Below are 25,647 nucleotides of genomic sequence, written 5' to 3'. Positions count from 1 at the left end.
AATCGTGGGAATTTCAACAGGATAATAATCTTCCAACAGGTATTGAATCTGGTGCCATGTAACGTATCAGTTACAGTTGAATTATTTTAGCCTGTTACTTGAGGTGACAACTGTGATTAGTCAACTGTGCACAAAGAAAATTCCTATAACAATTCATGCAACTTTACAGACCTGCTAATGGCCTGTAAGTCAATATTATGGATATATCTTTGAGCACTGTGATGCAAAATTAAGGATGACAGGGCCAATAGAATATCACACAAATATTCTAATTCCCATTTTTCAGATTGGATTTAAGATAATATTTATAAAGTACTTAGCTGTTCTGGATTTAGATCCACAGATCAGACTCCATTTCAAAATCATTGAAGCCAGGTTTTTACTTTTTCCTCTCTTTTCTGGAAGGTTCTGACTCCTTGATGGTTCTGCAGGTGTTAGGCTTCCTCCAAATTCCATTCAAATAGCCTTTATTCATCTGTGAGTCTTAATAGTGATTAGCATCAGAATATCCAATCACGGGTGGCATGAAAGTTAAGCCAAATCCTGACCTTATTACTCACAGGTGTACAGTTCTGGTGGAGGTTATTTGCAGTCTTGATGGGCCAAATTACTTCCTTCTGCACTGTAAGGATTATGTGATTTCCCAGCAATCAAGACCAAGAATCCTGGCCAATTATTGCAGTCCTGATTACATGCCCCCCCCGAGATCCGCTGACCCAAAGATTGGAAGGTTTACGAGTTTTCGTGCTCTGCACATTTTGGCTGCTCACAAAATAAATTCACTTGAGATATCAGGAAAGCTTCACATGCAAACAGTCAATAAGGCTGATCAGATTGTGATCTCAACTCCATATTCTGCTTCCCCCAACCTTTGACTGCCTTGTTAGCCAAGAATCTATCTACCTCTGCCTTAAAAATATTATGATGTGAAGATGCCAGCGTTGGACTGGAGTGAGCACAGCAAGAAGTCTTACAATCCCAGGTTAAAGTCCAACAGGTTTGTTTCAAACATTAGCTTTCGGAACACTGCTCCTTCCTCAGGTGAAGGAGCAGTGCTCCGAAAGCTAGTGTTTGGAACAAACCTGTTGGACTTTAACCTGGTGTTGTTAAAAATATTAATTGATCCTTTGGGCAGCACAGTAGCACAAGTGACTAGCACTGTGGCTTCACAGCACCAGGGTCCCAGGTTCGATTCCCTGCTGGGTCACTGTCTGTGCACGTTCTCCCAGTGTCTGCGTGGGTTTCCTCTGGGTGCCCCGGTTTCCTCCCACAGTCCAAAGACGTGCAGGTTAGGTGGATTGGCCATGCTAAATTGCCCTTCGTGTCCAAAAAGGTTAGGAGGGGTTATTGGGTTACGGGGATAGAGTGGAAGTGAGGGCTTAAGTGGGTCGGTGCAGAATCGATGGGCTGAATGGCGGCCTCCTGAACTGTATGTTCTATGTTCTTCCTCCACCATCCCCTGCAGAAGAGAGTTCTGAAGGTTTATGACCCTCTGAGAGTGAAAAAATTCTTCTCATCTTGGACCTCAATTGGAGACCCCTTATTTTTAAACTGTGTCCTCTAGTTCTAGTCTCTCCCACAAGGGGAAACATCCATTCAGTTCCACCTTGTCAAGTCCACTCTGGATCTTATATGTTGCAATAAGATCACCTCTCATTCTTCTAGGCTCCAATCGATTCAGGCCCAGTCTGTCCAACCTTTCCTCATAAGATAATCCCTGGGCTCCCAGGTATCAATCAAGTGAACTTTCTCTGATCTACTTCCAACAAATTTTTATCACTTCTAAAATTAGGAGACCAAAATGTACACAGTACTCTAAATGTGGCCTCAACAAAATCTGTAGCAAAACATCCCTAGTTTTATATTCCAGTCCCCGAAACAACAACATTCCATTTGCCTTCCTAATGATTTGATGTACCTGCATACTCAGTTTGTGCTTCATGGACACCCAGATCCCTCTGAATCTCAGAGTCCTGCAGTCTCTCTCCATTTAAATATGTTGTTTTTCTATACTTCTTGCCAAAGTGGATAAGTTCACATTATCCCACATCCCATAAAGTCCATCTGTCACATTTTTTCCCACTAACCCTAAACACGGTCGCTCGGGAACTTTGTTCCCTTTTGGGAAGATCGCGCCCAGAGTCAATGGATGGGAACCGGGTTTGCGTGATGGACTGGGCTGTGTTCATGACTCACTGTAGTTTCTTATGTCTTGGGCAGAGCAGTTGCCATACCAGGCTGTGATGCAGCCAGATAGAATGTTTTCTATGGTGCATCTGTAAAAATTGGTAAGAGTCAATTGGACGTGCCGAATTCCCTTAGTTTCCTGAGGAAGTATAGGCTCTGTTGTGCTTTCTTAGTCATAGTGTCGACGTGGTGGACCAGGACAGATTGTTGGTGATGTGCACACCTAGGAATTTGAAGCTGTCAACCATCTCCAGCTTGGCACCATTGGTACAGACAGGGGTGTGTATGATACTTTGACTCCTGAAGTCAATGACCAGCTCTTAAGTTTTGCCGACGTTGAGGGAGAGATTGTTGTTGTTACACCACTCCACTAGTTCCTCTATCTCCCTCCTGTATTCTGACTCATCGTTGTTCGGGATCTGACCCACTACGATTGTGTCATCAGCAAACTTGTAGATGGAGATGTTTTAAAGATATACAAGCAAAATATTCACCAATTAATCGTATCTGTTTTCCTGTGATGTGACACTTTGACTTGTCTCAGGATGTGGCTGCTCTGCTCTGGAGTCACAGATTGGATGGAGTCAAAATGCTGATCACTGCCTCCCGGTCTGCTTTTTGCCCATCGTTCCGGGTAGCAGTCACTGCCTCCAAATCCTCTTTCTCCTCTGCTCTTCCAGGTAGTGGTTACTGCCTCCACGTCCTACTTTTGACCACTCCAACCCATCTTTTCCTTATATTTTTTCGAGATTAATCTAACCTTCCGTGAAGGATGTTTCTCATCTACTGTAACAAGCAAGCCAAATGCTGTGTTTGATGCTTGTGTTATATATGTTATGAGAGATCAGATACTCTAGTAAAGCAAAGAAGAAAGGCTTCTACTGACACAGATTGCAAAACATCTGTGGCAGAGAATAGGATCAGACACTTACCTTGCTAACTCATTAGTAATACTGCCCTTGATATTACACGGAGTGCAGATTATTTTAAACCCGCTTTGTGTGATTCCTTTGTCCCCTAATTTAACCGAGGCAATAGAGTGAAATGATTAGCATGTAGAATACTCTGCTGCAAACCACTGGTGATATAGAGTCTATACAGTCTCTTATAAAGAAATAGAACAGTTGCTTGCGGTGCAAATTATATGGGTTAGCTAGTTTGTTTCTGTGCTATAACATTGCATGATTCTGTGAGTATCATTCGCCTGTGTTTCTCAAGAATTCTAAAGGGATATGTTTAATTTTGGACTGGTGCTTTTTATTCAGTAATGACATTCCAGACAGGAAAATGAGTTTCTGCCATGATTAATATGTAACCAGAGCACGTGGATTCCCTGGACTTCTTTGAACTTTTACCCATCCCCTAGAAGTGAGTAACATTGGGCTGGATTTTCATCTTTGAGGTGGGTGGCGCGAGTGAGAACATTTCCCAGCTTGTCCTGCCTACCTCAGGAAAAATCGCCAGCAAATGTGGGATTTCATTCTGGGGACATGTGTGATAACAGGAATCGGGCCTGGCACCCTCAGAAAGAGTTCAGTAGCGGCCACAAGGGCTGCCGGATAGAATCATGCAATTCCTGCAGTACAGAAGAAGGCCATTCGGCCCATTGAGGCTGCATCGACTCTGCGAAAGAGCACCTTTACCTAGGCCCACTCCCCCACCCTATCCCTGTAACCCCACCAAACCTTTTGGACACCACGGGGTAATATAGTATGGCCAATCCACCTAACCTGTGGGAGGAAACCAGAGCAGCCAGAGGAAACCCACACAGACATGGGGAGAATGTGCAAACTCCACGCAGTCACCCAAGGTCAGAATCGAACCAGGTTCCTTGGCGCTGAGGCAGAAGTGCTAACCACTGTGCCACCCATGCTGAGGTTGGCTGGTTAAAAGGCTCACCTCACTGATCTAGGACTTTGCCCCTGTTGTAACAATGAGAAAACAAAGAATAGCCCTCTACCCCATACCTCTCACATCCCCTTCCTCCTCAACATACTCATCATTCCAACACAGGACATCTCATGCCTCCCACTCACCCCATTGCCCCTCATGCTGTACATGTAAAACTCTGTCCTCCACTTAACCACTTGTGGCCTCTCATATCCTTCATTCAGTCTAAGCCCCCTTCATCCACCCCAGAAGCCCCTTATACTTTCCATGCCATGCTGTGCCCCTTCACCAATGCTGATCCATGGCACTTTCATGCACGTTTACCCTGTACCAAACAAATTAACGCCATTATAACATTAGGATGTGTGGAAAGCTTTAAAAAAACAGTTATTCGAAACTTTCTATTTTCTTAAAAAATGTACAGCCCTGTAAAAGTGTCAATTACCATGACCCTATAGAGTATCAATAACAGAAACTGCAAGCATTTGTGTAAACTAATATTTTGGAATTGACAGAATAGATCACAGAACCAAGGCTGTCAATAAAGAACTATTTTCCCTGAGGTGGGGCAGTTTCAACAGTTCAATGGATGTCTGGGCTCTCTGCCAAGAGTGCACTCTGTGACCTAATTTGTCATACACTCTGTGACCTAATTTGTTAACTACAAAAGGTTTATTTGCACAAGATAAAGAGGTTTCAACTGATTGCAGTTTCCGCATTGGTTCATTGGTTCTGTACAGAGGTTCTGTACAGAGTGTATAGTGGATGAATGCACATGGAAATGTATGAGGGACCAATGGTGGGTGGTGGTGGGGAATAGTTTGGCAGTAGGGTGTAAGAGGCCATGGAGAGGTACAGCTTTACTGGAGGATATGAGGGACCATTATTTTAAGTTGGGGGGGGGGGTGGAATAGCTTGGCATGGCGTCATGGATAAGACCTTTTGAAGTTACCTTTCAAAACGTTTCCTCATCCAGAATATAGTTTGCAACATTTTTGAAGAGATATGAACCTTTAAAAGATGGCCTGACTCCATTAAAATTGCAGGGGTCAATTCCCACAATGGAACCAGTCAGAAGCCTTTATCCCACACTGGTGAAAATTGGGGGTGTTGAGAATGGGGTCTGGAGTCCTGGAATTGGGTCCGGGCCACCATTTTTACACTTTCACGGATACTCCATGACTCCTGAAAATCCAACACATTATCTGAACAATACCAACATCTGGATCAATAGAGAGTGCACCAAATTCAGGGTGAAATACCTTGATGTGCCATTGTGATGTTTTATCTCTTACAAACATGAAATTTAAAAGTGTTTTTAAAATTTCTTCTTTCCTCCTCTGAATGTAATAACACAATCAATAGTATTTACACATATTAAGCCATTCACTTTGGTGTTTATCTTTGGTGGCTATGTAAAATGGTGTTTTGTAGCCCAGTTCTTCTGTAAGGACAGGGGGGTGGGGAGGTGGGTCATGCTCCTTGAAGCCTGCAATAGTGTGGGTGCAGCACATGTGGCCATTCTCGGAGGATGTGTATGCTGAGGCCTCATAGAACTTGGGAGTGAGAATAGCTTTCGAGGATTAGGGATCAGGAATAGTTCTGCATCTCTAAGGAAGCTGCAGATGCCACATTCCTCTTCTCTCCTCTTCTCTCCCTCTGGCCGTGCTTTCTGTCACCCTCCTCTGATCAAGAACATCACTGCCACCTTGGGAAGAGGGATCTAATGAATTTGTGTTTCCCCTCACCTGGTCAGGTCCTGCTGCTGCTTGTTTTATGCTACCTTTTCCTGGAAAGTGAGTGAAGTGACAAGTCTGTGTGTGATGCTTCAACAGGCTGAAAAGCTGTGAAAAGTACCTGATGTGTGCTTAGTGGAAAGTATGAAGGATGCAAAAGAGTGTGGTGCGTGAATTTGATAATGGATGAAATGTGCAGAGTTAATGGTGGTGGTGGTGTTGGTTCAGTTTTTAGGAAGTTGATGAAATGGGACTTCACAGACCATTTGTGTTGAGTGATTAAATTTGGTGTAGCTCTGGAGCCATGTCCAGATGTGAGGGTCACTAGTTGTCACTTCCTGGACAGTGGGCGCCATCTACCAGCCGCATTGCGCCTGAAAGATGTGCAGCCGGGAGATGTCCCGATCTCCCCATCCCCCGACCCGAGCTCCGAATCCCCCAAAAGCCCCAATTCACCTTTGCTTCCAGGATCTACCTGGTTCACCACGCCTTGCGGGATCTAACGGGACCTCGCGAGACGTCGTGATCTGAATCTTGCCCACTTAGGTGGGATCACTATTTTGTTAATCTGCATATTAGAATGAGGCAGCTAGTCTCACTCTAATATGCTCTGCTATGATCTACCTGAGGCTGTGGGATGTAACCACTTAGAGTTGGACACATTGGGCGAGTGCTGTCCAGTGGTGGTTCCCACAAATGACACTCGTGGGGTTTACCCAGGGGATTGGAAGCCGCCATGTGCTTGCCGTCTGGGCAGGGTAGCACCCTGGCACTGCTTGTGCCACTGGTGCAACTTGGCACTGCTGGCCTGGCACCCTGACAACATCACCTGGGTGTCAGCCTGGCACTGCATAGGTGCCCAGGTGGCACTCCAGCTGTCAGAGGCACTGCCAGGGTGCTGGGCTGGCAGTGTCCAGCTGGCATTTTTCCCACAATGGAGGCCGGGGGTGGGGGTGCTCTGCATGTGTGGGATGTGGGGTGGGGTGGAATGGGGGGTCTCAGGGAGGGGAGGGGGGCCTCCTGCACTGAGGAGTTCCAGCAAGTGGATGTCCTCAGTGCAGGAAACGGGACTAAGTGGGGCCTCAGCGGACGTTCCTCACTGAGGCCCCGAATAGAACCAGAGTCCAGATAGATAGTGTGGTGTTTCTCGGCGCTGCTGGGAAACACTCGGCTAAACGCACGCATTATGGGACTCTGTTCCCATTTCGTGGTGCCAAATGTCTTCCCACATGCGGTGCAATCGCTGCTTCTATGGCCTCCACCCTTCTGCTGTTACAGGACATCCTCTTTCTATCTCCTTAAACAGGACCTCTAACACTGTATCAAATAATCTGGGTATCCACTCTCTAGCTCCTTGAGACTTTGTTGCACTCCAAGTCATCTTCATTGGAAGTGTTTTGGTGTGGCCAATAGAACAGAAAATTGCTTCCAATCAGTGCTTGAACCCTAAGCCTGCAGGCACATCCAAATCACGGAAAATATCAATTTGAGTTCAAATTTTGTGCTAAATCTATATTTTCAAAAAGGCGTTTCTTATGAGCTCCTGGGTGGGAGTCTCCGATCGCCGACACCAAAATCGCTTTTGGCGATCGGCCGGAGAATCCCCGTTTCCGATTAAATCGAGGGCGGTGCCGCTTATGCGATGCTCCGCCCCTCCAAAGTGGCGTACTCTAGGAGTACGGCGTGCGCCGTATCGACGGCCTCAGGACATTGCCTGAGACCCACCCGCCGATGCTCCGCCCCCGACCGGCCGAGTTCCCGACGGTGTGGGTCTTACCTGTCGGGAACTCGGCGTGGCGGCTGCGGACTCAGTCGGGGAAGTGCCAATCTGCGGGCAGGGGGGACTTTGGCAGGGGAAGGGGGCACTGTTGGGGGGTGGTCCGGGGGTCGCGAGCCAGCCAAATAGGGGTCACTATTTTGCAAGCCGGGTCCACTCGCGGCCGGCGCCGTGTTGCACGGCGCGGTGCTGCAGGCCGCCGCAGTGCGCGAGCGCGGCCACAGACCTGGCAATTCTCCGGGCCATATCGGCAGCTAGAGCCGGGTTGTCTACACTGCCTTGCTGCTAACCCCCAGCCAAATGGAGGATCGATGGCCATTTTATACCAAATGTTTGGTTATAAAAAGCCACCGTTCCCATACGGCGTCAGGACAAAGCCTGAGAATTGTAGAATCCAGCGCCCTTTTTTCACCCTTTGGCCAGAAGACCCTTGGATGCTTTTTGTTTACTTTAATAGTACCATCAAATCACAGAACAGTTACATGCAGCAGGCCATTCAGCCCATGACTTCCATGTCGGCTCTCTGCTAGAGAACCTCAGCTGGTCCCATTCCTCTATGTTTTCCCAAATGCCCTGCAAATTATTTGTCAGGTTTTATCAGAACCGTTTATGATATAGCACAATTAAAAACGTGTGCCGAAAGGGACTATTTCTTGTCTAAATTCCAGGCATTGCTTTCTATGCCCAATGTATAGTTTGAAGTTGAGAATTGACGTTCCTAGTTGGTTGAGAATGCGCTGATGATTTTCACTTCAGACAAATCGACAGGATCATTGCCTAGACTCCATGATATTCCAGTAACTGCAAATTTAACAGAGGCTCGATTACCTTCTGTCTCACTCTCTCTTTTTTTGCTTCACAAGCTGTAGACTCTGGCTATTAATTGAGTAAAAAGAGACTCTCCCTGTCGTTCTGCTACATACAATATTGTGCATGCAATACAACTACAGTATATTGACATGATGATCATTTGCCTCATTGGAACACTGCATTCACTCAAATAGAGGAACGAGAGCTGTCCAATGTGAACAAATGGCACATGTGTTTATGGAACAAATCTACATATTACTCAAAATAAACAAAATTGTTACAAAAGTTTGAATATTTCACTTTTAGCTATTTTGTCCGGCAGAGATAAGTGTCGATGATCGTGCCAGAAATGGGAGCTTCTGAATCATTGACATGCCGTTCGCCATGTTAAACTCAAAGAGCACAGAATTCGTTTGCATGGTTATTTCTGTACAGACTCTGCAAAGGCTATTTCCAGCCTGGGAGCAGGTACTGTAGTATGTTTCGAATGGTTCTTCTTTAAAGTGATTTCAAAGGAAGTGGCATCAGCTCCATTTGGAAATCGAACAGTTTTACCAGCACGTGAGTGGTGAAAGGTTCCAGTGCAATTGTTGCCACCTAATTGTTGAAGTATTGTTGTTCAAGTGAATCTACAGTGTGCAATCAGTTACCTAAACAACTGTGGGGGGAAATGCATGGATGGTCTCGCACATTGTTTCTACCAGAGTGTGGTATTGTATTAAAATAACAATATCCAGTAGGTAAATAAATCTCGAGCACGAGAGAACCATATAGTTTAAGATGGATGCAGGTATTCCCCTGGTTTTGTTGCATTAGATTATCTCTGTGATGGTATTGCATCTGGAATAAGTTGTCAACATCAGCAGCATTCAACTGACCAAGAGCTTTAGAGAATTTTAGCTTGTGTGCAGTCAAAGGAACCCCAATAGGAAAATGGTCTTTTTCTTGAAAGCTCATTTTCACAACATCCGGAGAATTTTGCAAGAATTCCTTGCCAAACTACTCCTCCCTGTTCTTCATAATGCCACTGTTGTTTAGTCTTCCACCACTTGGGTGTCTCCTCAAAACTGAAGCTTAAATGGATCAGCCATATCAGCATTGTTACTCGAAGATCTGAGAGAAGTTGGGTGCTGTGCAACAACTGACTCACTTCTTCACCTCACTCATACCTACCAATGATCTGCAGTGTTCAAGTCAGGAACATGCTAGAATTATCACGAGCGGCCTTCATGCATGCAGGAACAGCAACATTCAAGAAGCTGCATGTCAAGCAAGACACAGCAGGTTGCCTGATTGATATCCCTCTAAGCAGGGTCAATATCCACTGCTCCATCACCGGTCCACTATGTCTGCAGTATGTACAATTTACAAGCTGCACCGCAAGAAGTCACCAAGCTTATTTTGGTTCCCCTTTGACCACTACAAAAAAGACAAGTGGAAATGCCATGGGATAACTAGGTGTAAAATGCATTGGATATTAGCACCATTTTGATGTGGGGCAGTGTTCTATCAGGAATGTCACACATGGAAGATGTATCCCCAGTCAATACTGAAAGGCAGAGAAATGTGTGCGATCTTGTCACCAACAGCCCAACCAGACATTGTGATGTCAGGATATCTCATTTGGAGCACCCAAGACCAGTGTCATGATATTCAAGTGAACATCACAGCACATACACACAAACATAATGATAGACAGAGCAACGGACCAATTAGCACACATAACACAACAGCCAATCACAGACAAGAGCATACACCGTACAAAACAAGAAACACAACACTTTCTGGGCAGTCCATCAGGAGATGGCACAGGGCAAGGACCTCAAAGCTAGACACTCACACAGTCACCATGTGCTGAGTACCAAGTTTGTTATATAAATAGTTTAAAGTAATAAAACTGCGTTGTACCAATCGCAACCGTGTTGGTTCATCTGTATCTCAGAACACCCAACACTTCAACCAGGAAACTAATTTGTCAACCTTGAACAACAAGCATTCAACTGAAGATGAGGCCTGAATCCAATTTGAAGGTAAGTTACATTTCTGGAACTTTCCTACTGCTAAGTGTCTGGAAGTGTCTTTGATAGGCTGGTCTGGGGGCTGCAGTAGTGCCTCTGGGTCTGAAACACAGCAGGGAGATGAAGCAGAGTCTGCATAGAAAGAATGTTCTGTGACATCTCCTCTGCCAACTTGGAGGTGAACTTCTTTGTGCACTTTGACAGTGACCAGAGGCTGTATGGCAAGACAGCCAGTGCACCCAACGTCTCGGTATATCTGCCTATTCAGTTCTCCTGTATGCTGCACCCATCTAAGTCCTTTACAGCAGAGCCCGTCAGTGAATTTGTCCTTCCAGTAAGCTTTTTAAAAAACTGAAGGATGTGCTGGCCTTGGAAAGGATCCAAAGGAGGTTCACAAGGATGATTCCTGGAATGAAGAACTTGTCGTATGAGGAACGGTTGAGGACTCTGGGTATGTACTCGTTGTAGTTTAGAAGGAAGAGGGGGGATCTTATTGAAAGGTACAGGATAATGCAAGATCTGGATAGAGTGGAGAGAATGTTTCCACCTGTAGGAAAAACTAGAACCAAAGGACACAATCTCAGACGAAAGGGACGATCCTTCAAAACAGAAATGAGGAGGAATTTCTTCAGCCAGAGGGTGGTGAATCTGTGGAACTCTTTGCCGCAGAAAGCTGTGGAGGCCAAATCACTGAGTGCCTTTAAGATAGAAATAGACAGGTTCTTGATTAATAAGGGGATCAGGAATTATGGGGAGAAGGCAAGAGAATGGGGATGAGAAAACTATCAGCCATGATTGAATGGCAGAGCAGTCTCGATGGGCCGAGTGGCCTAATTCTGCTCCTAAGTCTTATGGTCTGATTGGATGTGGGTGTCGCTGGCTGAGCCAGCATTTATTGTCTATCCCGGAAGGGCATTTAAGAATCAAACACATTGCTGTGGGTCTCGTGTCACATATAGGTCAGTTAAGGATGACAGATTTCCTTTCCTAAAGTACATTAGTGAATCAGATAGGGTTTTAGGACAATCAACAATGGTTTCATGCTCATCATTAAACTTTGAATTCCAGATTTTTATTGAATTCAAATTTCACCATCTGCCATGGCAAGATTCAACCCCAGGTCCCCAGAGCATTACCCTTGCTCTCGCGATCACTTGTTCAGCAACAATACCACTACACCACTGCCTCTACGTAAAGTAAACTATCCTTAGCCTGGCTGCAGCCTGCTTGAGCCCAGATGACTCATCACATGCTAACCACAGCTCTATGCTATCCTCAAAGCTACATGCAGCACCAAGGCACGAGCTGGTGGCTGTGAGCGTTACATCAAGTGACAAGGCCTCATCATTAGTGTTGTGCTGTTGCTCCCTTGCCCTTTGGCTGGAAAGACAATTCTTGAGTGCCCGAAAGCAGAAAATCAGAAAGGGAATGTTGGGATGAGGGAAGTGGGAATAGGATGAGAAGCAGGAGGATCCAGATCACATCCAGCAGCAATATGAAGAGGACACTAGCAGTGCCAGAGCTGCTGAGTCACGGCTGCAATCAGGTAAAAGTTTGCAATGGAAGCAGCACAGGCAAGTTGCGAATAATTACACAGTGCCCAACAAAAGAAACAAACAAATGTTTTAGTCCGCCATCTCTTATAAATTTTCCTCCATAAAACCTCCATCCTAACTTGGGACATATTTTCCCATTCCGTCATCATCACAAGGTTGACATACTGGAGTACCTTACCTAATACTATTGGGATACATTTTCACAGAGAGCCTTGCATCTCAAGAAGGCCATATGCCACTTTCGAAAGGCAGTAATAAGCACAATCACGGGCTATTTGGCACCATCTATAATCAAGGAACAGAAAAATAATAGAATAAGCATAAGAAATAGAATTAGGCCATTCAGCTCCCCAACCCTGCTCCACCATTCAATAAAATCATGGCTGATCTGACCATGGTCTCAAGTCCACTTTTCTGCCTGACCTCCATAGCCCTTTGTCTCCCTTGTAGATCAAAAACCTGTCTAACCCAGCCTCGGATATATTTAATGACACAACCTCCACTGCAGGACTAGAGAATTCTAAAGATGAATGACCCTCCGAAAGAAGAAATATCTCCTCATCTTGGTCTTAGGATGCCTGTCAGCATCTCCCCTAACACGCCCCCATAGAATCTCATATGTTTCAATCGGATCACCTCTCATTCTTCTAAACTCCAATGCCCAATATGCTCAACGTTTCCTCATAAAACAACCCCCTCATTCCAGGAATCAGCCGAGTGAATCCTTTCAGAACTGCCTCCAACGCAAATATGTCCCTTCTTAAATAAGGATGCCTAAACTATACAAAGTACTCTGAGACATTCGCATTCCTTCACAATAAAGGCTAACATTCCATTTACTTTCCTAACTTGATGTAGCTGCATGCTAACTTCTTTGTGATTCACGCATAAGGACTTGAAAATCCCTTTGTACCACAACATTTGTTTAGTTTCTCACATTTGACAACCTCACATTTTCTTACATTAAACTCTACTGGCCAAATATATTATCTACTCATTTAACCGCTTCATATTGCTTTGCAGACTCTTTAAGTCGGATTTTGCTGGAGCTGTGGGGACTTGGCAGAGCATTCAAAATGGAGACCGAGATCAGCATTCATCAGTCATTTCTGGTAAAAAATAGAGGTGAGAAGTTAAGGAGGTTCCTGAACCTGCCAGTGTCATGATATTCAAACACACATCACAACACACACATCACGATAGACAGACCAACAGACCAATTAGCACACATAACACGACAGCCAATCACAGACAAGAGCAGACACAGTATAAGACAAGAAACACGACACCTGCTGGCCAGTCCATCTGGAGACAGGACTAGGCCAGGACCTCATTAACAAGACACTCACACAGTCCCCACGTGCTGAGTACCAAGTCAGATGTGTAAATAACTAGTTGGAATAAAACTGCGTTGTACCAATCGCAACCGTGTTGGTTCGTCTGTACCTCAGAGCACCCAACACCACAGCCAGGACATTTTAAATTGCTGCAAAGTTCAAACAGATGTGATTTTCCTCACCGGAAGAGACTGATCCCACATTATGCGACTCACAACTTTTCCAGAGCACTGAGAACTGAACATTTGACCACATCAGGTTTTCCATCACAGATAAAGGTTTGTGGCTGACCCCATGGGAATTAGGGGTGGTAGCTTGTGGACTTGACACAGCATATCTATGTGGCTCATTCCTTGCCTCGGACGACCAGGTTAGAGGTAGGAGAGACTGCCAGGTTAGCTGTGGGAAGAGTGCAGCGACGAAAGCAGTGGAAAAAATGGCATGGTACCATCCCACATATGGGCCATGGAGGCAGGACAGTGGCAACAACATGTGACCAGAGCCCGGGGATGCATTCAGGCATTGGCGAGTGCAGCAGGAAGGAGGAGTGTGAAGAAATACCCTGAGGCAAAGGGTCTACCATCTCGGAAGGTCCAAACTTGATATAATTGGCATCAGGAATGGTTGGCGAGATATGTGCCATGGTGGACCATGAGTTGGTGCCACATTTAACCGATCCCCATGCCCTGTCACTTTCACTGAGAGTTACCATGGCCTTAAGTTCCTATGCAGCTGACTCTTTCCAGGGACCTTCCACAAACATCTGTAATATTGCCGAATTAGTCAGCCACTGTGTATCGTCCCCATTACAGATGATCTCTTTTCTCTGTTAGGAGATAACGCGCTGGATTATCTGTTTGGGAGACTATGTTCTCACACCGGAGCTGAATTGCAATCGGTTTATGATCCCTCTGGGAGCACAAACCGATAAGCAATTCAGTGTTCCAAGACATGCAAATTTATGCTTGGCCTGGAATACGAGGAATACCCAGAGAACCCTGCTGTCAGGCCACCATCTTGAGCGGGCGGCCCGATGGCGAGATCCCGTGGCCGGCCACCCTGCCCTGCACCACAAATTGGCCTCGAACCACCCACAAAGCAAGTTGGCCCCAAAACCCCTCCACACTGCAAATCGGCCCCAAAACGCTCTGCACTACATAAGAGCACCCCCCCCCCTCGGATTGTCTGGGTGCCCACCCCCACCCCCAAGTACAGGCGTTACCTTACCCGCCCCAGGGATCACTGTAATTGGGAGACCCCCACAGTGATCCCTGTAATAGGGGGACCCCCTCCTCTCTCCCCCCCCCGCCCCCAGGCACCCCTGTAATAAAGGGAGCCCCTTTCTTTTTTAACTCCTTTTTCGCATTTTCTCCCAAATTTACACCCACCAACAATAAACAATAATCGGTAATAAACAATAATCAGGAACAAATATGTCAATCCCCACATCAACAACACCGATCCCATCCTCCCACCAAACCTAAAACATTCGCCCACATGTTCACATAAACAACTGACAAAAAGGAATCAGGAATCACCCATGGCCACCATTAACACCCATCGCCGCCCCCCCCCACCCCAACCCCCCCCCCCCCCCCCCCCCCCCCCACCCCCAACTAATGTTCGATGTTATCCAGTTCTCGAAAGTGCAGAATGAATAATGTCCATGAATTGTAGAACCCCTCCATCCTTCCCCTCAGTTCAAACTTAACCTTCTCAAGAGTCAAGAATTCCAACAGGACCCCCTGCTACGCCAGGGCACAGGATGGAGGGACTGCCCTCCAACCCATCAAGATCCGCCTTCGGGCGATCAACGAGGCGAAGGCTACGATATCTAGCTCTGCCACATTTCCAATCCTGGCTGGTCCGACACCCTGAATATGGCCTCCTGGGGGCCCAGGTCCAGTTTCATGTGCACCACTTTAGAAATTATCCTAAAAACCTCCCTCCAGTAATCCTCTAGCTTTGGACAGGACCAAAACACATGAACGTGATTAGCGGGCCCCCCCCCCGCAACGTTCACACACATCTTCTACTCCTTCAAAGAATCGGCTCATCCTCGCCCTCGTGAGATGTGCTCTGTACAACACGTTCAGCTGTATAAGCCCCAACCTCGCGCACGAGGTGGAGGCATTCACTCTCCGAAGCACCTCACACCAGAACCCCTCCTCCATATCCTCTCCCAACTATTCCTCCCACTTTGCTTTGATCCCTTCCAGTGGTGCCTTCCCCTCCTCCAAAATAGCTCTGTAGACCGCTGACACGACCCCCTTCTCCAGTCCCCCTGTCGGCAGCACCTCCTCCAGCAATGTGGAGGCCGGCTCCTCCAGGAGGCTCTGTATCTCCTTTCTGGCAAAATCTTGAACCTCCATGTATCTAAACATTTCCCCCTGCTCCAGCCCGTACTTCACTTCCAGTTCCTTCAATCCTGCAAACCGACCCCTAAGAAACAAATCTTTCAGAGTCTTAATCCCCCTCTCCCCCCATTTCCGAAAATTTACATCCCACCTCCCTGGCTCAAATCTGTGGTTCCCCCAATCGGCAATTCCCTTGACCCTGCCCCCAAGCCAAAGTGTTGGCGAAACTGCCTCCAAATTCTCAGTGAAGCTATTATTACCGGACTCCCTGAGTACTTCCCCGGGGCTATTGGGAGCGGCGCTGTTCCTCGTGCTTTCAATCCCGACCCCTTGCACAAACTCTCCTCCATTCTGACCCACTGGGAATCAACCCCTCTTGCCCAGCTCCGCACCTTCTCCACATTTGCCACCCAATAGTAATATATCAGGTTCGGAAGACCCAAACCCCCTGCCTGGAGGGAGCCCCTTTCTAAAGGTATCCTCCACAGAGATCAGAAAGTCCAGACTAGGGCAGTGAGAGGAATTACAGCTGTACTACTTAACTTGAAGCTCCATGTGTCCATTCTTTGAAGGAGAACAATAGTGATCTGTGCCTAGTTCCCACAGATAATAATAGTAATAATCTTGATTGTCACAACTAGGCTTACACTGGAATGAAGTTACTGTGAAAAGTCCCTCGTCGCCACACTACGGCTCCTGTTCGGGTACACTGAGGGAGAATTCAGAATTACCAATTCACCTCACAACACGTCTTTCGGGGCTTGTGGGAGGAAACCGGAGCACCCGGAGGAATCCCACGCAGACATCCAGAGAACGTGCAGACTCCACACAGCCAGTGACCTAAGACAGGAATCGAACCTGGGACCTTGGCGCTGTGAAGCAACAGTGCTAACCACTGTACTGCCTTGCTGCCCTCCATTACCTGCAAATTATTCCTAGCTTTCTGGCATTGGTCTGTGATTGACAGCTTCTACAAACCATCTGCAGTTTTGATTCATTCATTTCCCTTCACGGTTCAGTGATGAAACCCCAATATTTACAAACATTGACCACATCAAAGAGAGGTATGTGCATTCCAAACACTAAGTGCATTCCAATCACTCAAGGTTGCTGATGACTCCTTTGAGCCTGTTGGAGGTTGGTGCGCAGTGTTGACATAGAAACTGTCATGCACGAATAAAAACATAATTGAGTGGGCTATGGGCATCTGATGAAGCAATTTAGATGCCTTGATAGCTCTGAAGGAGCAGCTCAGTACTCACATGCAGAGTTTTCTGGGGTAGTGGGTGTTTCCTGCACGCTCCACAATATGATGAAGTGGAGTAGCATTCATGTTGAGGGGAACAGGAGCTAGCAAAAGAGCTATTTTGTTGGAACAGGAGGATGAAGATGAGGAGGGGATGAAGCATATCACTGAGTCCGATGTAGGAAGAGGGCAACAATGAGAGAGAGCCTGAGGGGCAGTCCCAGGCAACCATTGCTTGTTCTGTATGGGACGACATTATCGCCACTGACCTATTAGTGCCGAGGAAATTCCCCTAAGCAACCGTTAGGATCTCACAGGATCTCAAATCGGCCAACCAGTCCCTGAGCTGAGCTGCAGCTATAATATTGCCCTTTTATACTGGAGCCGCACGTCTTCAATAAATGTCTATCCCCAACAAGAGAGAATACCAACAGGAAATGTTGGCATATCATGTCATTAGCTTGGCTGAATCGAGTGGCATTATCCATTGATTAACCTTGAGAAATTCTTTGGAAACTGGGTCTGTAGTTTTCTGCTAGAGACTGGCAACTAACTGGAGAAGACCTCACCTTGTGCCTAGCCAAAGCTTATCCACTATGTCAAGAGTGCATGTCAACAATATAAGTTAAGATGTGGGGGTTGCAGATATGATTGTAAGGGCTAACAGAAATGCAGCAATTGGACATTATGGTATGAGTTACACTTGTGCTCACCAGACTTTCAATGACCGAACACATTATCTATCCACCGTGGTTGCAGTGTCATCATGTGTGTCATCTATCACAAACAGCACGACAATTCATCGACGCTCCTTATCAACTTACGGCCTCTGCTACCCGGAAGGGAAAAGGCTTCAATTTCATGGGAGATCCCACACAAGCACATTTCACTCAAAGACACAGAGCAGCTACTATTCCATCACCGTGGTACACTCAAGTGTATCTGACTGCCTTCTGCAGAAATGGAACTATACCAGATGGGCTGCACCTTATCAAGTCAGATCATCACTCCCTCATAACCATCTATGGATGGACATCAAATGCTGGAATAGCTCTCTATACCCAGAACCCTTGGTGGTCAACTACCTCCTCTGAATGTTTGAATAACAAACCAGCTTTCCATTGCTGGACATACATGGACACGCTTTCATACTCAGACCATCAAGAAGAGATAGTCCTCTGGCTGCAATCTCCATTGTCACTGGTAATAACCTGTTGCTTATTGTCAACCTGATAATTGAAGCTATTAGTGTACAATGATAGACCAACAGATCCATTGAAGTGAAGATAGTGCACTTACTTCATGAATCTAACTCCGAGCATAGTAAGATGAAATAACGCCACTGTGGACCCATCAGTGATCAAGGTAACTTTGCTCGCGAACACCCGACCTAGTACTCCCCTTCTTGCCTCAGAGGGGATGGAGGTAGACTACTCACTTCTTCAGCTATATGACTTTGAGAAACATGAGGTGAATTCTCTGTCCCAGGATGCCCGAAGTGTGTTTCCCAATGGGACAGAGAACTGAAAAATCAGGGTTATAGCGGGCGTCGGCAAGCGCTGATTCGAATGCAATGCTCTGACCACCCCCCCTCCCCCCCTCCGCTGGTGTCGTGATCGAGGTTCGCACCCTAATCTCTGGCCCTCCATGATTCTAGGGTGCACTGGGCTGAGAATCACGTGGGTGGGGATTATTACGGGTCCCCAAAGTCCATCTGAGGGTCACCCCCCTCCCCACCCCGCTCGCCTCCCAAGCTCTGGGGAGGTTTGGTGCAGTGGTATTGTCAGTAGACTAGTTAACAAACCAGAGACCCAGAGTAATGATCTGGGGATCCAGGTTCAAAACCCACCACTGCAGATGGTGAAATATGAATTCAATAAAAATCTGAAATTAAAAATCTAATGATGGCCATGAAATCCATTGTTGATTGTCGTAAAAACACATCTGGTTCACTAATATTCTTTATAGAAGGAAATATGCAGTCCTTACCTGGTCTGGTCTATATGTGACCCCAAACCCACAGCAGTGTGGTTGACTCTTAACTGCCCCCCTCAAGGGCAGTTAGGATGGGCAATAAATGCTGGCCCAGTCTGCGATGCCCACGTCCCGTGAACAAATAAAAAAAATGCACGACCTGCCCACCCCTCCCAAGGTCCCCAAAACAGCAGAACACTCCAAGAGAGCCCCTTAATCGGCAGACCCCGCCTAGGGAGACTCTATTGTGACGAGGACACAAAGGCCCAGCTTTTCATTACCAAGGTGGGGTAGCTTGAGCTGTGAAACCTCCTGACTCACCAGACCTGTTTCAGTCGAAAGGCTGCCTGAATGGCATGCGGCGGGCCTTCGTCTTCATTTCTGCGACTAAGTGTTGATGCCAACGCAGAATTCGTGGACTTTCACGACAGCAAAACTGGTGCCACATCTGGACTGATTCCGCTCCTGTTAAGGGGTTAACACTGGTGTCACATGGAACACAATCGATTCCAATGGAAAATGGTGCAGTGTTGGACACTTTCCGTCACCCTCTCGCTCCTTCAGCAATGTTTCCTGTTTCCCGATTTTTAAAAGCACAAGTGAATCGCGGCATCGTGAACTCGGCCCATCGGAGGCAGAGCATCGCGGAGGCTCCAGAGAATACCGGGTCAGGCCCGCTAATGATTTGCAAACGATGTCCACTGTACGTGCCTCCCAGTACGCAATAACACCGTTGTCGAGGTGACGAAGAATCGCGATTTGCCGTCAAATCGGCGGCCGCCGCGGTTTTGGCTTCAGAACCTATTTTCCGCCCAATTGCATATCGTCATTTCAGCGTTTACAAACGGAGAATCCCGCCTATGATCTTCGAACCTTATTAAATAAAGTCTGGTCTGCGAACTGCAGAAGCAGATTGGATGTAGATGCTGGCCCTCCTTGCAAAATAGCTCTTGACCGCAGCATAAGGGGTTTTATTGCCATGAAAGCAGTTCCTGCTGTGAGGCAGGAAGTTAATGGTGTGCTGCTGGATCATGGGAGGAGAGGTCTATCACAGGTCAGGTGTGTATGAACTGTAATTTTGTCCAGTTGATTACTGATAGTAGTCCATCCTGTATCTTGCATAGGAAAATATGGAGAAGAATGCTGCCTATTGACCGTGTGTCACACAGGAGTAATTTAAGGCTGGAAAAGCTTCACAAGGCCCTCTGAGTCACACTCGCCTATGATGACAACGTGCTTCTGTATTTTGGAATTGACATAATTAGATGCTCTGATAATTGGGTGGTTGAAGGGTAAGTGGAAGGGCAGCACGGTGGCACAGCGACAGGGACGTGGGTTCAATTCCGGCCTGTGTGGAGTTTTTACATTCTCCCCGTGTCTGCGTGGGCTTCCTCCGGGTGCTCCGGTTTCCTCCCACAGTCCACAGATGTGAGGGTTAGGTGGATTGGCCATGCTAAATCTCTGAGTGTCTGAGTTTATCACATGGTGGGACAAGAGCATGGCACTGCCCAACATCACAAAAGGATCCAATAACAAGTGTAGCCACGTAAAATGGCTGATTCCCGATTAGAATGGTCAAACCCCGATTTAAAATGGCGAACGGAAGAGGCTGATGGGAAAATCAGCCAACAGGACTCAAACGGACAGCTGCAGGTAAAACAGTGTATTCGCCTCTGGGGAAGTCAGTCCAGACCGATACCTGCAACCATCAACATCACAACAACCCAGCCATCTGAATTTTAATCAGCCATCCCCGGGAACAATTGCTACAAATTAGCAATTGAAAGCCGACCTCGACCTTTCGGCGCCAGCAGGGGCTAACACAAAGAAAGGTAAACGACCACCCCCCGATCAAGGACTCGCTCCAGTATTGGAGCATATCAAACCAAGTAATTGGGACCAAGTCCAATCACTTGGCACCAGGTACAAGGTCCGCCCCGAGAGGCGGGAAGCCCCTGGGGACTATAAGAATAGGGGCCAAGTTCAAATCGACCCTTCTCTTCCTGCTCGCAACCTTCGAGACCCTTCTACAAGAAAACTGTAAGTCTTACTCCAGCGATCGCTACCAGATAGGCGCTCCTGACTATCGACCTGTACCAGCTTTTGAATCCCGCAGGCTCAGAACCAATTCGAAAGACCATTCGTTTCCCTGACCTGGTGGGCCATTTCCAAAGTTAAGTATTGGCCTTTAGTGGTAGGTAGTAGTCTAGAAGTAGGATTATTGTATAAGTATTAATTGCTGTATGTAATAAATGAGCGTTGATTTAACTCTTACTAAGTGGTGTGTTGCATTATTAATCATTACTTGGACTTGAACCACGTGGCGGTATCAGAAAGATACCTGGCGACTCATGAGCAAAGGTGACAGAATAAGAATAAAGTAAGGCTAAAACGAGCAACACAAGTGCAGGACCTTTATTTAAATATTTTAAGAATCTCCCACCATATTACAACTCCAGCTCCCTATCACTCCCCAGGACAATACATAGAACATACAGTGCAGAAGGAGCCCATTCGGCCCATCGAGTCTGCACCGACCAACTTAAGCCCTCACTTCCACCCTATCCCTGTAACCCAGTAACCCCATCTAACCTTTTTTGGTCACTAAGGGCAATTTATCATGGCCAATCCACCTAACCTGCATGTCTATGGACTGTGGGAGGAAACCGGAGCACCCGGAGGAAACACACGCAGACATGGGGGAGAACGTGCAGACTCCGCACAATGACCCAGCGGGGAATCGAACCTGAGACCCTGGTGCTGTGAAGCCACAGTGCTAATCACTTGTGCTACCGTGCTGCCCGATGCCTTTGGAGAACCCTGGGCTAATACTGATGATGTGAGTTTGGAGGCGAGGGGGTTGTTTACATTTGCACCACACAAGATCCAGAGAATAACCATCTTCCCTTGACATTCAATGGCATTACCATCACTGAATTCCCACTGTCAACATCCTGGGGGGTTATCATTGACCAGAAACTGAAGTGGAACCAGCCATATAAGTACAGTGGCTACAAGAGCAGGTCAGAGGCTGCAAATTCTGCAGAGAATAACTCACTTCCAGACTTCCTACAGTGTGTCCACCATCGACACAGCACAAGTCAGGAGTGTGATAGAATAATCTCCGCTTGCATGGGTGAGCACAGCTCCAACAGTCAAGAAGCATGACACCATTCTGGACAAAGTAGCTCATTTGATTGACACTCGATCGACCGCATCATTAATTCCATTCACCACCAAAGCACTTGTGGCAGCAGTGTTTACCATCTGCAAGATGCACTGCAACAACTCAGCAAGGTTCCTTCGCCAGCACCTTCCAAACCCACAACCTCTGCTATCTAGAAGGACAAGGGCAGAAGATACTTGGAAACACCACCACCTGCAAGTTCCCCTCCAAGCCACACACCATCCTGATCAGGAAATATATCACCATTCCTTCACTGTCACTGGGTCAAAATTCTCGAATGCCTTTCCTAACGCGCTGTGACTCTACCTTTACCAAATGGACTGCAGTGGATCAAGAAGGTGGCTCACCGTTTTCTCGAGGGCAATTGGGGACACACAATAAATTCTGACCTAACGTTCACACCCGTGACAGAATAAATTTAGAAAAGTTCTGGAAATGGATCTTCAACATTATTGTAATTTCAACAACCCCAGAAAGTGAACAGTCCTGAAGATATGTCTGCTTTTGCTACAGACGTGTTGAATATGTTACTGTAGCCAGTAGGCTGAACTGATGAGTTCCAGGCTTCCCAGAGCAAATCTTTTTGTACTTCAATTAACTGTGCAAATATGTATGTAATGAAATCAGGATGTGTGTTAATTAACACCGGTCTGCACAAAGATTTAGTCAATTTTATCATTTGTGTTAGAATTTAATACATCTGAACACTCCTCACAAAATTTGGTAAATCATTTGACTCTCAGGGTTAGAAAATCAGAATGTTTTAATTTTGTAAATCTGACTATCCTCATGTGCCACCCTCAAGCCAAATCTGAATACTGTAACTGTAAAGATCCTAGGATTAGATTTGCAGTTAGTGTAGAAATTATATTGATTTCAAAAGTGAAGATCGTTGATTTTAATTACACTAATGGAGACAATGCACTAATATTTTCTCAGCAAGGACTTTAACTGCAAATATTTCCAAATGGTTGATTAATCAAGGAGTTACTTAATTGGGTGCAAAACATTTACAGAAGAAAATACCACTCTCTTGCAAAGAAACTATTAATCTACATGTAATGTTATTATTTTAGCCGATGGCTTGACATCCAAGAGATGTATGGTGAGCAATTAGTCTTGATAGAATTAGTGGACAAATGCCTAATGGGGTTGTGTTGCTGCTTGGTAGCACAATTTGCTAGAAGAAGCATTAACACATTTTCAAAATCACATTAAGCTAGCAGAACAAGGAAGTTCATATGAAAATTCGGAGCATATGTCCACTAAAATTGCCAACAACAATGTCCATTGCTCATTTATCACTATTATAAAACGGAAAGAAACAATGGGCGAGATTCTCCGCTCCCCGACGCCGAAATTGGGTTCAGCGATGGGACGGAGAATCTGTTTTGGCGGCAAAATCGGGAGCGGCACCGGTTTTTAATCCTCCGCCCCCTGAAAATCTGCATACTCGAGGAGTATGCCGCGCTGAGTATCCACCCCCTCAGGCCATTGCCTGAAGCCCACCCCGCGATGCTCCATTCCCGACCAGCCAAATTCCCGACGTTGCGGGGCTCTCATGATCCCAGCCATTTGGGAAATTTGGCATGGCAGCTGCCGACTCAGTCCAGGACCGCTACAGTCGAGGGAGGGCTGATCGGCGGGCAGGGGTGTTTCATTCGGGGCTGGGGGCTCTGTGGGCGGGCGGTCCTGGGTGTGCGAGCGGCCTAGGCGGGGGGACTACTTTGGCAGTCAAGGTCCACAGGCTGAGTTTGCCATGGAGCACGGCATGGCCGTCGCAGGAGCAGCTGAACCGGAAGTGCTGGGGGCCGTTTCGGCAGCTAGCTGCATTTGACACTGGCTCCCTACTAGCCACCAGCAAAACAGTGGCCTTTTGACGCTAGTTTTTGAGGTGTAAAAGAGCTTTATGATTAAATCCTAGCTCAAACAAACACATATCGACATGTATCCTGCTCATTACGTACGGAAAAGGCCATGTGAGTCCACCATACCATTTACAGCAGTGATAATATCAAACAGATTGGGCGAGATTCCCCGCTCTCTAATGCCAATTTCGTAATCAGCGATCAGGCGTTGAATCCCTTTTGATGCCGATACCTGCTTGCTTGAAGCAGGTTTCATATGCTCCGCCCCCCCTCTGAAACACCGGGATTGGTGGGGGGCACTGTCTGAAAGGTCGGGTCAGCGCACGACCGCCGCCATGTTTTACAGCGCGACTGTTGCAGGTTGTCGCCGTGCGCATGCTCGGCCATTGACATGACCATTCTCCGACGGTTTATTTCATGAGGCCGGGAGTTTTACGCGGCACGACTGCCAGCCCCTCAGCGGTCGCTGGAACGTAAAACACCACAGAGCCTCCGCACTTCGCCTCAGAAACTGAGAATCTGGCCCATTATCTTTGAAGGACGCGTGTCACGGACTATTTGAATAAAGTGTTTAAGTAGCATGTATGGCATGGGTTGGAAACAAAATGAAGAAGCACATGGGCAATAACACACGATTCCGATCCAGATCCTGTACATAAAAGTGCAGAGATGTGCAGGTTAGGAGGGATGGAGAAGGGGAGTGTGCCTGGGTAGGGTGCTTTTTCAGAAGGTCGGTGCAGACTTGATGGACCGAATGGCCTCCTTCGGCACTGTCAGGATTCTCGGGATTCTGTGGAATGTTAGTGTGAGCCCACTTTTGTGAAGGTGCTCCGATCACTTATGAGATTTACATTTGCAGAAACTGGTGGCAGCCCCTGGGATATTGGCAAATTAGAGAAAGGCAACTCAAAATTCTTTAAAGTTTACATGCGAACGATCAAAATTCGTAATAATAGGTCTGATTCACCCCAAAAACGTCTAAGGGTGCAATTCTTTGCCTCGTTGCACTCTCGCTTGAGCGAAAAGAGGCTGGTGAATAGCGGGAGAGGCCGAAAACGAGAACTGCGCCAGGCGCCAAACAGTTTGCTATACAACCGGCCCGTACCCGTGCGGGAAAACAGGATCTCGCCGTAGCGTGGCAAAAAAAAAAGATCACTATTTAAGCCCTATTTCCATTCAATTAACAGGAGCCACCCATATCCATCAGTCTCCTGTCATTCAGCAGCCTCCCCAGCAAGTAGTCACACTGGCGCCGATTAGTACTCATTTTGAAAAGTGTGAACTTGGCGGAAGGGCTTCCATGGGGAGCTGAGGAGGTGAGAGCGATGTTTGCTCACAGGCAAAGAGCCCTGGGGCACTGGGATTGCCACCACAGTGCTTGGCGGGGGGGTGGGGGTCCCTTGGCTGGGGGTGGGATCTCTCCAAGGGGGGTGAAACAACTGCGCATGGCACCACCATGCCAACACCTGGATCGTGTGTAGTCGTTCCGGGGGTAACCATTGTCGCTGCCCAACAGCCCCACCGACCGCCGATAACCCCCACTGACTGCCGTGCAGCTGAAGGCTATTGCTAAATAGGAATTGCCAATCATGGTTAGTGAGCACTTCACACAATCCAAGCGGATTCCCGTGGGTGGACAGGCCATGTAGCATGTGGGAGTCATTGCCTAGCATCCCAATCACACCTTGATGCCTGGACATTGTG

Source organism: Scyliorhinus torazame, chromosome 6 (assembly GCF_047496885.1).
Source record: "Scyliorhinus torazame isolate Kashiwa2021f chromosome 6, sScyTor2.1, whole genome shotgun sequence".
NCBI lineage: Eukaryota > Metazoa > Chordata > Chondrichthyes > Carcharhiniformes > Scyliorhinidae > Scyliorhinus > Scyliorhinus torazame.
Note: the sequence above shows the minus strand (reverse complement) of the source record.